This window comes from Pongo abelii, chromosome 17 (genome assembly GCF_028885655.2).
Source record: "Pongo abelii isolate AG06213 chromosome 17, NHGRI_mPonAbe1-v2.0_pri, whole genome shotgun sequence".
Classification (NCBI taxonomy): domain Eukaryota; kingdom Metazoa; phylum Chordata; class Mammalia; order Primates; family Hominidae; genus Pongo; species Pongo abelii.
This window is the reverse complement of record NC_072002.2, coordinates 72591814-72604559: the sequence shown is the minus strand read 5'-3', so window position 1 is coordinate 72604559 and position 12746 is coordinate 72591814. Positions and strand designations below refer to the sequence as shown.

General features: G+C 42.6%; 1 protein-coding gene and 1 non-coding gene across 9 annotated transcripts in view; one reads left to right on the top strand and one right to left on the bottom strand.

Annotated features, from left to right (window-relative positions):
- Positions 1–12746, top strand: part of ATP8B1 (ATPase phospholipid transporting 8B1) — a 155658-nt gene that overhangs the window by 41057 nt on the left and 101855 nt on the right. For 2 of the 8 annotated variants that reach the window (XM_063716915.1, XM_063716916.1), the window contains exon 2: positions 1102–1218. The exons of the other annotated variants lie outside the window; for them this stretch is intronic. The gene's annotated coding sequence lies outside the window, so the exon portion shown is untranslated. The remainder of the gene's footprint in view (positions 1–1101; positions 1219–12746) is intronic. 8 annotated transcript variants of the gene reach the window in all.
- LOC112130039 (U6 spliceosomal RNA) lies at positions 7788–7894 on the bottom strand. The gene has a single exon (XR_002912351.3). It is a non-coding gene; the product is annotated as a U6 spliceosomal RNA (small nuclear RNA).

Sequence of the window (12746 nt, the reverse complement as noted above, 5' to 3'; positions counted from 1 at the left end):
ATAACTTGATAATAATGCAAAAAACGTGTGTTCAAGGAGTTCATTTTCCCTCACTTAGATTCTCATTCTTTGAACTCCTGACTTTCTTAGAACTCCAAGTGCCAGTTATCTTTGGATCAAGAGAAGTAATCTCTATCAACATCTGGTTGCTATGTCTCAGATTTTTAAAAGATTGTTCAAGGCTGTAAAGACACAGAACCTGTGAATTACTACGTTTGGGAAGCACATTCCTTCATCAGGAGATAATGGATTTGGTAGTTTAAGTAACAGAGAGTATAGCCTGTAGGAAAGATATTCAAAGTGCAAAAAGGAACAATGAAAAAGCAAAAAAGTAAGTAGGCTCATGTTCATGGTGCTGAGCACATGCACCACTGTTCACTGTAAATATCTTTGATTTGTCATCACTGGAGGATCACGGGATCTGCCTTTACTGTGTGTTCCACTCTTGAGAGTAAGACTTAATGCAAGAGGGCATTCTTTCAACTAGTTGCCATGTGTGTCACTATACATTTGCCAAACCCCACACAACAAAGAGTGAACCCTAGTGAACTGTGGACTTCATGTAAACTAGGGACTTTAGTTACAATATGTCATTATTGGGGCCGGGCATATTGGGCTCACACCTGTAATCTCAGCACTTCAGGGGGCCAACGCGGGCAAATCACTTGAGGTCAGGAGTTCAAGAACAGCCTGGCCAACATGGTGAAACCCTGTCTCTACTAAAAATACAAAAATTAGCCGGGCATGGTGGTGGGCACCTATAGTCCCAGTTACTCAGGAGGCTGAGGCAGGAGAATCACCTGAACCTGGGAAATGGAGGTTGCAGTGAGCCGAGATCACATTACTGCACTACAGCCTGTGTAACAGAGTGAGACCCTGTCTCAAAAGAAAAAAATAAAATAAAATATGTGTGTGTGTGTGTGTGTGTATCTCATTATTGGCTCATCAGTTGTAACAAATGTGCCACTCTAATGCAAGATGTGAATAGGGTACACTAAGGCATGGGGCTGAAAGGATATGTGGGGATTGCCACTCCATTTTTCCATAAACCTAAAACTATTCAGTAATAATCCTTTTTTTTTTTTTTTTTTTTTTAAACAGAGTCTCGCTCTGTCACTAGGCTGGAGTGCAGTGGCGCGATCTCGGCTCACTACAACCTCTACCTCCCAGGTTCAAGTGATTTTCCTGCCTCAGCCTCCTGACCAGCTTGGACTACAAGTGTGTACCACCATGCCCAGCTAATTTTTGTATTTTTAGAGATGGGGTTTCACCATGTTGGCCAGGAAGGTCTCAATCTCTTGACCTTGTGATCCCCCCGCCTCAGCCTCCCAAAGTGCTGGGATTACAGATGTGAGCCACTGTGCCTGGCCTAGTCCATTAAAAAAAAATAGGAAAAGAAAAAAACCTATAGAATTAGGAAATTTAGTGCCAGAAAGGACCTCAGCCATCTTCTGGAGAAATGCAGGGACAGACTTTACCTGTTCCCCATTCCAGGTTCAGTAGATTGGGTTCAGGTTCAACAAACTATTGATGTTAAAAGCACACTGTGGGATTCTGATGTGTGGCCACATCTTAGAATCATTGATCTGGTCAAGAACCCTCACTGACAGATGATAACCTGAGCCCAGGTGAGGATGTGACCTGCTAAGGCCGTACTGCTTGTGGTGCCATGCTAGAGTAGACAATAGGTCTCTCCCACTCTCTGTCTTATTTCAAGAGTCTTCAGAGAGGTCATTGCATTTGAATCTAAAACTTCCTTGAAGATAAATATCACAGTTGCCCTGATAGCAACAACAACACAGCGTGGGTGCAATGGCTCACGCCTATAATCCCAGCACTTTGGGAGGCCAAGGTGGAAGGATTGCTTGAGGTTATGAGTTCAGGGCTTCATTTTATTTTATTTTATTTGAGACAGAGTCTCGCTCTGTTGCCCAGGCTGGAGGGCGGTGGTGCGATCTCGGCTCACTGCAACCTCCGCCTCCTGGGTTCAAGCGATTCTCCTGCCTCAGCCTCTGGAGTAGCTGGGACTACAGGCGTGCGCCATCATGCCTGGCTAATTTTTGTATTTTTAGTAGAGATGGGGTTTCACCACGCTAGTCAGTCTGGTCTCCAGCTCCTGTCCTCATGATCCGCCCACCTCAGCCTCCCAAGGTGCTGGGATTATAGGCGTGAGCCACCGTGCCCAGCCAATTCCATCTTAAATAAAAAAATAAAAAGTATCTTCCTTATTACCTTGGTGAACAAAGACGAGGATATAGTGTAGCCACATTTCCTTGTCAGAAGCTTCATGAAGATGAGAAGAGGTTGCAGGAGATTCGGGTTAAGTGCCAGAATGTGCATTACTCTTGGGCTGGATCTTGTGGAAGCCACTAGCTGCTCTTTCCCTTAAAAGAAATGTTCAGTTTGGGGAAGGTGGAAGAGCAAAGACGAAGGTGGAGATGGGCTGGCCACAGAGGGGGTTCCTCAGGCATCTCTGGGGCTGCAGGCTCTGTTCCCAGCTGGAGGGGTCTTAGGGACAGGCCCTTTCCCTCTACTGGATCTAGGACAGGTAGAAGCAGAAGCTACTCAAGTATCTCATCCACCCAGGCATTATCACAGAGTGATTGTGTTTATGAAATGTTCATCCCGAGACTTTGTTAATCATGATATTACTGTACTGAATTCATCTTTGGCTTCCTTCCACTTACGTTTCTACCGGGAATTAAAATCACTATGTGGGAGGAAAATTTTTAGTCATTTTTTCCCCCTGATCTGTGTGTATTGGAGAGATTGTGAGAGATTGGCCAACTTGGAATATCCAGGTACTGCAGCACCTACCTCCTTCTTGCTGGTGTGTAGAGGGTTTGGAGTGATAGCTTCTTTCTAGTGCCTTTGAATTTGGGTGCTAGTGACAAAGTGAGTGGACCTCCTAGCAGCTCTCCTACACGATGGGAATGGTAGGAGGGTGGTAGCAATTGCCAGTCAGAGACAATTAAGCTGCAGTTGGTTTGCACAGGGCAGGACTAGGAGTTTCCCAGCAGCGATGATGGCCTGTTCTGAGTCATCCAAATACCTTTTTTTTTTTTCCGAGATGGAGTCTTGCTCTGTCTCCCAGGCTGGAGTGCAGTGGGGCAATCTTTGCTCACCACAAGCTCCGCCTCCCGGTTTCAGGCCATTCTCCTGCCTCAGCCTCCCGAGTAGAGTAGCTGGGACTACAGGTGTCCGCCACCACGCCCGGCTAATGTTTTTTTTTATTTTTAGTAGAGATAGGGTTTCATTGTGTTAGCCAGGATGGTCTCCATCTCCTGACCTCGTGATCCTCCCACCTCAGCCTCCCGAAGTGCTGGGATTACAGGCGTGAGCCACCGCGCCCGGCCCTTCCTGGTTTCTTTGATGACCACTTGCAATGAGTTACTGGATTATCTGTTAGGGATTAAAGGTTCACAAGGTGATTTTTTAAAAATTCTCAGTGATTATTTACTTAGTTGCTGCTATTGGAGCTACCACCTTAGATTGAAATTTTGCCTAGGGAAGGTCCCTGGAGTCGTAAATATCTTGCCTAGAGGTTGATAAATTCACTGCAGTAATATGCTATCCTTAGGTTAAAGTTGAGTCTTTAAAGGAAAGCTAGACTTGAAGGACCTAGGGTGGTAGATGAGGACTTCTGTCTTCGAAAACAGAGAAAGAAAAGGAAGCAAGTCATGGTGGGATCTATGGATTTCTTTTTTTTTTTTTTTTTTTGAGATGGAATCTGGTTCTGTCACCCAGGCTGGAGTGCAGTGGCACAATCTCAGCTCACTGCAACCTCCACCTCCCGGGTTTAAGTGATTCTCCTGCCTCAGCCTCCCAAGTAGCTGGGACTACAGGGGCATGCCACCACGCCCGGATAATTTTTGTATTTTTAGTAGAGATGGGGTTTCACCATGTTGGCCAGGATAGTCTCGATCTCTTGACCTTGTGATCCTCCCTCCTCAGCCTTCCAAAGTGCTGGGATTACAGGCATGAGGCACCATGCCCGGCCTATGGATTTCTTTTAAAAGCTTTCCAGGAAAATGATTTATACATAGACATAAGACATAAATATTTCTCTACTTGCAAACAGTTGCCTGAGAAGTGACTTCTAGTGATTATAGGAGATATTGCTAAGTGAAAAAAGCAAAGTGCAAAAGAACATATATTTTCTACGTTTGTAAAAGAAAAATGGAAACATAAGGAAAAATACAACTATCTTTTTTTTTTTTTTTGAGACAGAGTTTTCCTCTTGTTGCCCAGGCTGGAGTGCAATAGCACGATCTTGGCTCACCACAACCTCTGCCTCCTGAGTTCAAGTGATTCTCCTGCCTCAGCCTCCCAAGTAGCTGGGATTACAGGCATGCACCACCATGCCTGGCTAATTTTGTATTTTTTTTTTTTTAGTAGAGATGGGGTTTCTCCATGTTGGTCAGGCTGATCTCGAACTCCTGACCTCAGGTGATCCACCTGCCTCAGCCTCCCAAAGTGCTAGGATTACAGGTGTGAGCCACCACGCCTGGCCTATCTTCTTATCTTTATGAAACACACAGGACGGATAAACAGAAAACAGTAAAGTCGATTACCAACAAAGGGTGGGTGGGAACAAGGAGAAGGGGTTATGTGAGGAGGGTTACTTGTCTAAGACACCCTTTTGCATAGTTTTGGCTTTGGGGAGCCTGTTAATGTCCTACATATTCAAAAATAAATTTAAATCAAGGATAGGGGCCAGACTTGTTGGCTCATGCCTATAATCTCAGCACTTTGGGAGACTGAGGTGGGAGGATCGTTTGAGCTGAGGACCAAATGATCCTCCCACCTAAGACCAGCCTGAGCTACATGGTGAGAACCCCACCCCTATTTTTTTAAGTTATATTTAAATATAAGTATATATATAAAATAGGGATAGGGGAAACCCTAAAACTGAGAGCAACATGAAATGAAGAAACCTGGTTGTATTTCAAATGAATTCCATAACCACAGTGAAGAGGGGAAAAAAAGAAATAATCCAGGGAGCTATGAACATAGTATTCTATGAGATGTGCTCCATCTTGTCTAAAGTTGGGTGGTGAGGGAAACTTGCAAAGAAATTTTAAACTCTTACGGTATACTTTATGTAGTGATACTGGCAAAGCAACTCTGAAACAGTTTTAGATGTGTTTTAGCATTGAGCAAATGAGTTATTGTTTTGGAGAGCCAGGGTTCTCACTGAGAAAGAAGGAACATGTAGATAGGAAATGGGAGATGGGGGTAAAGAACATTGTGGGAATCAATTGGAATCGGAGGAATAGGTATGAACTGATTTCTGAAATACATGCATGTATAAGTATTCCCATGTAGCATGTGTGTGTGCATAAGTGTCTGTGTGTGTGTGTATACATTTTTTTACTTAGCTCTGTCCATCAAAGGACCAAGAAGCAAAGCCATCCCACTAGTAACAAGCACATCAAGTGCCAAGATCTTGGTCTCTATTATCATTTCCCATTCAAAGGAGCCAGGGGTACTGGGAGAAATGGCTGATTACAGGCTGGGGCAGGAGAGGTACAACTTGAGCCTGGAACATCTTGTTATTGTCACAAGGTATGGACATGCTGAAAGAATGATGGGAGCCTGTCACAAGGACACATGTGCTAGCTTGAAAGTGCTTTTATTGGCCAAACCAGGGACCATGTGGACACTAAAATAATTATGGACAGTAAGGAATTACATGCCATTGGAAAAAAAATAGGAATTTACACATCCATATTGATTACTAACTAATAAGTGGAAAGTAGGGAGGCTATGCTTATAGCGGCATGACTAATATGCACGGAGGGAATGGGTGCTGTGAAATCATCCTTTCATGGCCATTGTAGTAGAGAGTGGATCGGGGAGAACCATCCATGAATGTCACGTTTAGGAGGAAATTGTGATAAGGAACGGGACATTTTGCGTTCCTTAAAAGGAACTTAAAAAGACACTTTGCGATGTCTTAAAAGTGCCTCCCCACAAATTACAAGTTCAAAAAATACATACGGTGGAGAAATCAAATAACACTCTGACCACATGACCAAAGTATAAAATCAAAATGCAATCACTAGCAAGGGGCAGAGACCTCATGTGCCTCCAGATGTCACATCTGAAAGGACGCAGCATCACCTATGTGATGTTCCAGCAAGAACAGAGACCTTGAATTCAATCACGAGGAAATGACAGAGAAAGCCCAAAGGTGGGGGGTTCTGTTTAAAAAGAGAGAGAGAGAGAGAGAAGGAATACCATATTCTTTTAATGTCAGTGTTGTAAATGACAAATACAAGTTGTGGAGGCCGGGCACAGTGGCTCACGCCTGTAATCTCAGCACTTTGGGAGGCCAAGGTGGGCAGATCACCTGAGGTCAGGAGTTCAAGACCAGCCTGGACAACATGGTGAGACCCTGTCTCTACTAAAAATATAAAAATTAGCTGGGCATGGTCGCGGGCGCCTGTAATCCCAGCTGCTTGGGAGGCTGAGGCACAAGAATCGCTTGAACCCGGGAGGCAGAGGTTGCAGTGAGCCAAGGCCATGCCACTGCACTCCAGCCTGGGTGATACAGCTAAACTCAGTCTCAAATATATATATATATGTCTCAAATATATATATATATATATTGTGTAAATACTTTGTATATATGTGTGTGTGTGTATATATATTATGTGTGTATATATATATTATGTGTGTATATATGTGAAGTATTGTGTAAATACTTCATATGTGTGTGTGTGTGTGTGTATATATATATATATACACACACACACATATATATATATGTTGTGGAAATGTTTCAGATTAAAGGACATGGCTACCTAAAGTAACACCTGATTCTAGACTGGATCCTGTGCTGGAGGAAAAATAATACTATAACTGACATCATTGGGTCAATGACAAAATCAGACTATTAGATAACTGTGAATGTTATTGTTAATGTTAAATTGTCTAAAGTTGATAATTCTACTGTAGTTATGTAAGAGAATGTGAGAGACTACCCCTGAAGTATTTAGGATAAAGGGGGATAATGAACTATAGGTAACTTAAGCTCAAATGGTTCAGCAGTGAGCCTGGTGTCTGGGCGCACGCAAGCCCTCTTTATCTGTCTGTCCCTGGCAGTGCTGTGCTGTTAATTATGTTATGGCTAGGGATTGGATTGAATTGGAATCACACTGCTGTGACTCTGTAGAGAACAGGAGAGAATATGTGATTCTCTGTTTTCAAGGCCTGGAAACAATTAGAATATTGATCACCTCTAACCGCTTTTTAAACAGTTAAAAGTTAAAAGCTCCCTTTGGGAGTTTGCCTATGTAAACTTAGGTGAGGCCAGGCAGCTGACCAGAGCCTGGGATTCACGGATAATGACTACATCAGTCAGTAAACACACAAATAATCAAGAATTAACTTGATTAAGCAGTCAGTGTGAAACTGTCAAAACCGCAGGACGTTTTATCAAGGCTTTTAATTTTTTTTAAAATTTTTACAAATGGAATGCTTCGGCCGGACGCGGTGGCTCACGCCTGTAATCCCAGCACTTTGGGAGGCCGAGGCGGGCGGATCACGAGGTCAGGAAATCGAGACCATCCTGGCTAACACAGTGAAACCCCATCTCTACTAAAAATACAAAAAATTGCTGGGCGAGGTGGCGGGCGCCTGTAGTCCCAGCTACTCGGGAGGCTGAGGCAGGAGAATAGCGTGAACCCCGGGGGGCGGAGCCTGCCGTGAGCCGAGATCGCGCCACTGCACTCCAGCCTGGACGACAGCGAGACTCTGTCTCAAAAAAAAATAAAATAAAATAAAAAATGGAATGCTTCTTGAATTTGTGTGTCATCCTTGCACAAAGGCCATGCTAATCTTCTTTACATCATTCCAATTTTAGTATATGTGCTGCCGAAGCAAGCACATATCAAGGATTTTTTTTTATCTTGGTAGAGAAAAAATTAAGAGATTCAGTGTCTGTTATAATCTTTCCCTTCCCAAATGTTGATGTTGTTATATAATGCATGAATTTTACCATTTATGTAGGATGCTACCATTAGAACCATTTAATAAGGCAATTATGATTAGAGTGTAACATGAATATATGAATACTTTCAGCCCTGGGTTCTCCAATGCACAATTACACATTGTTGGTAAACAACCTGAGACTATTTTAGGCTGGCTGGTGTAATGTGTCTCTTATTGGCAAGATATACACTGGATATTGTGGCAGAGGTGTCAGATGTAAAGACAATTTCTATTTCTCAAAAAAAACAAACACCATAAACAAAAACACTGTATCATTCTGAAAAATTCCACATTTACTCACTATGCAAAGACACCAACTCTAAGATGCTTTGTTCATATTATATTCTAAATTCCAGAGTGTGGGATTTGTGACATCTTTCAGGAGATCTGAAAAAGGCAGTAATGGATACACCCCGGGCTGCTTTGCTCTGAGCAGCTGGTAGAGTAAAATATTTAATGTCTCTCTCACTACTAGGGTGACATTTTCCTGTGGCCTGAGCACAGTAGGTTACGAGTTAGGTATTTCCCTTGCTATTAATGATTCAACACACGAAAGTAAATTTGAGCCCCAGCATGGGCTGTAGTAACTTCTCAGCTGTCCCTGAAGTGTCAATTTGGTGATGTGTTTCTTCTCCTAGTATTTAATTATCTCACATAAGAATAACAACAGCTAATATTTACTGAGCCTTCCTTTGTGTCAAGCCCTATTCCAGAGCTTTCCATATATCGAATCATTTTATCCTCACGGCAGTTGTAAAAGGCAGCTGCTATTGTTTTTACTCATTTTACAGATGATAAACTGAGGAACAGCAATATTACTTCATAATTTTTTTTTTTTTTTTTTTTTTTTAGACGGAGTCTCGCTCTGTCACCCAGGCTGGAGTGCAGTGGTGTGATCTTGGCATACTGCAACCTCCGCCTCCCAGGTTCAAGCAATTCTCCTGCCTCAGCCTCCTGAGTAGCTGGGATTACAGGCATGTGCCACCATGCCTGGCTAAGTTTTGTATTTTTAGTAGAGACGGGGTTTTACCATGTTGGCCAGACTGGTCTCGAACTCTTGACTTCAAGTGATCCACCTGCCTCAGGCTCCCAAAGTGCTAGGATTACAGGCGTGAGCCACTGTGCCAGGCTGAAACTGATTCTTGAAAGAAAAAAATTGTAATGCACAAAAAGAACAAGTAAATGCTAAATAGTCCTGTTTAACCAAAGAACAAATATGCCTCCTCAAGTCCAATGCAAATGGAGTGGCCCTGACTCATAAAACATTATGGTTTTCGATAACATTTTCACTTTATTAAGTATTCAGATGTATCTTTTTTCTTTTCTTTTCTTTCCTTTTTTGAGACAGAGTCTTGTTCTGTCTGTAGCCCAGGGTGGTATGTAGTGGCATGATCTGAGCTCACTGCAACCTCCGCCTCCCAGGTTCAAGCAATTCTCCTGCCTCAGCCTCCTGAGTAGCTGGGACTACAGGAGTGTGCCACCACGCCCAGCTAATTTTTGTATTTTTAGTAGAGATGGGGTTTCACCATGTTGACCAGGCTGGTCATGAACTCCTGACCTTAGGTGATCCGCCCGCCTCAGCCTCCCAAAGCTCTGGGATTACAGGCATGAGCCACTGTGCCCGGCCTGTATTTCATTTTTTAAAATAATCTCAACTGTCTATGAAAAGATTATTTAATATCTGAGTTTTCAAGATGGAGCCAATGGCTGTACAAAGCGTGTGTTCCCTTCAGAGCCTGTGTTAGTGATTAGTACACATGTGCTTTACACAATGGTGACCTAATGTTAATACATTGGTTTATTTGAAGGAGAGTTTTTGTTGTTGTTGTTGTTGTTGCATTGTTTTAATTTAGAAAGATTTCAAACATATGTAGAAATAGTAAAATGAACCCCCTTGTTCATGGGCAAGGCCAATGTTGTTTTTATCTATAGATCTGTCCACTTTCTCTCTCCCCATATTATTTCCAAGCAAGCTCAGCCAATGCATCTTTTCATTCAACCTGGTTTTGAAATTTGGTTTGTTTCACTTGTTCGTACCATGATCAAGGTGGTTTGCTGAGTGTACTTTGAGGAAAGCAAAAATCTGTATCCAAGTAGTTATATTACTGGCTCTCTCTTCTCTTGTTGACACAAGAGAGAGCTTTTTTTTTCTTTAATCGGGGTTTTTTAAGCACTCTACTTTCTTATCTTGAAGTTATTGTCATCTAGAAAATATAGAATGTCTTAAATAATTACAGTTCTGTGAAACCTTACCCTGGGGGCAGGAGACAGTGTGATTGAGGGGAAAGGATGCAGGATTTGGATTCAAATGCTAAGATCTGGTTCTGGTTCCTCTACATCTTGTCATTTCTGAGAACCTGGATACAGCCTTGAACTCTGAGCTTGATTCTACTCTTGGTAGTTCTTTATGAAAGGTCTACTGTGTGTTACATGCTGTTCTGGGCAATGGAGCTATTGCAGAAAATAAAACGAAAATAATCTACTTTTCAATGATTTTTATAGATAAGTGTGTTAATGGTATCTGAAAAGCTTTTGCAAGCTGTGAAGTGCAATTATAAAGGTTTTTATTGTTTTCCTACTCTGTTTTTCACTTGAAAACTTCAGTTCCCTGATGTTTCAGGTTTATGATAGTTAATAATAAACTAAGCTTTATTGAAGGGGGAAATATTATGAATTATATCTGTGTGTCTTACTGAATTTCTGATGAAATGCATCACTGGAATGCCTCACTCAGTGGATATCTGGGGCCACACACTGTGCACGCTACTAAGGGCTTTACATGGGATCAAGATTAAGCTTCACAAGGACCCTGTAAGGTAACAATTATCTTCATGTTATAAATGGAGAAGTAGGAGCTTAGTAAGAATATTTTTCCCAAGCTTCTGCAGGTGGTAGGCCTTAGAGCTGGGATTTCGTCCCCTATCTGTCTAACCTCAGACAGGAGCCCTTAACCATTTCTTGATTCTGCCCCACTTGAGAAATAAGAGGAATAGGCCATGGTCTTGCACCTTTAGATTATCATCATCAATACTATTATTATTATTATTTGAGACAGGGTCTCACTCTATTGCCCAGGCTGGAGTGCCGTGGTACAATCACGGCTCACTGCTACTTCTGCTTCCTGGGCTCAAATGATCCTCCCACCTCAGCCTCTTAAGTAGCTGGGACCACAGGCACGCACCATAATTCCCAGCTAATTTTTGTGTTTTTTTGTAGAGATAGGGTTTCGCCCTGTTGCCCAGGCTGGTCTTGAACTCCTGAGCTCAAGCAATCTGCCCACCTCGGCCCTCCAAAGTGCTGGGATTATAGGCATGAGTCACCATGCCTTGCCTGCACCTTTGAATTTTTACTCTGTTAGAAAGAAAAACAACCACAATACAAGCCATAATGCAAAGAATGGTTCAGGCAATAAGTTGTTAAAGTACAAATGATAAAGCCATTATTACATTGGGATTTGAGGACCTGGAAAAGGAATGAAGTTGCCTAGCTGCCCTTGTGAGTCTACTTGTGAAGGAGCAGAAGGTGGCTGGAGCTAGGGTGGGGCCTGCAATGGGCACGGTCAGAGCAGATAGAGAGCCTCTCCAAGTTCTAACGCATATGTGAAAATCTAGTAATTTCTATAATGAAGCACAACAGAAATGTCTATCAATAGATTTTAAAGATAATCTGGAAGCCTCCTAGATCCCTATTTGACCTATGGAAGCCGTTTCTTGAGAGTCATTGATTCTGATTTCAGAGTATAGTGAGTGTAATTTTATTTTGTGTTTGGTCCAGACAGCAAAATAAATTCCCTTTTTTTTTTCGAGACAGCATCTTGGCTTACTGCAACCTCTGCCTCTCAGGATCAAGTGATACTCCTCCCTCAGCTGCCCAAGTAACTGGGACTACAGCTACACCACCATGCCCTGCTAAATTTTGTATATATATATATATATATATATAATTTTTGTACAGCTGTGGTTTCACCATACTGCCCAGCCTGGTCTCCTGAGCTCATGTGATCCTCCTGCCTCAGCCTCCCAAAGTACTGGGTTACAGGTCTGAGCCACAGGCCTAGCCTGAAATTCCTTATTGATAGCCTAAGTTACTAATGTTTAAGCCATAACAAGCATTGATAATATTTATTTTCTTATTCTATTTTATTTTTTGAGATAGTCTTGCTCTGTTACCCAGGCTGGGGTCCAGTGGCACAGTCTCTCCTCACTGCAACCTCTGCCTCCTGGGCTCAAGCAATTCTTGTGCCTCGGACTCCCAAGTGGCTGGGATTATAGCAGGTGTGCGCGACCACACCTGGCTAATTTTTTGTATTTTTAGTAGAGACAGAGTTTCACCATGTTGGCCAGGCTGGTCTCGAAGTCCTGGTCTCAAGTGATCCACCCGCCTTGGCCTCCCAAAGTGTTCAGATTACAGGTATGAGCCACCGTGCCCAGCCAAACATTGATAATATTTAAATACTCATGTGACACATGCAAACATGCACAAAGTTAGCTGTCATGGTTAGTGCAACATTGTCTTCTGTGCCTGAGGTTTAAGCTTTGGAAAACTAAGACACAAATTCACTCTAGACACGTCTCTTAAGATGAAAGAAGAAAAGAGTAGGTTGGACTCTGAGGGTGGGTAGGGCAATAGCCAGAATGAGCCTAGGAACTGATATATAAGGCAGGCCTAGCTGAGGAACACTTGGAGGTGACCTGTTTTGTGGCCTAAACACCAGCTTTTGATCTTGAGTGTAGCTCAGTTTTTTATTG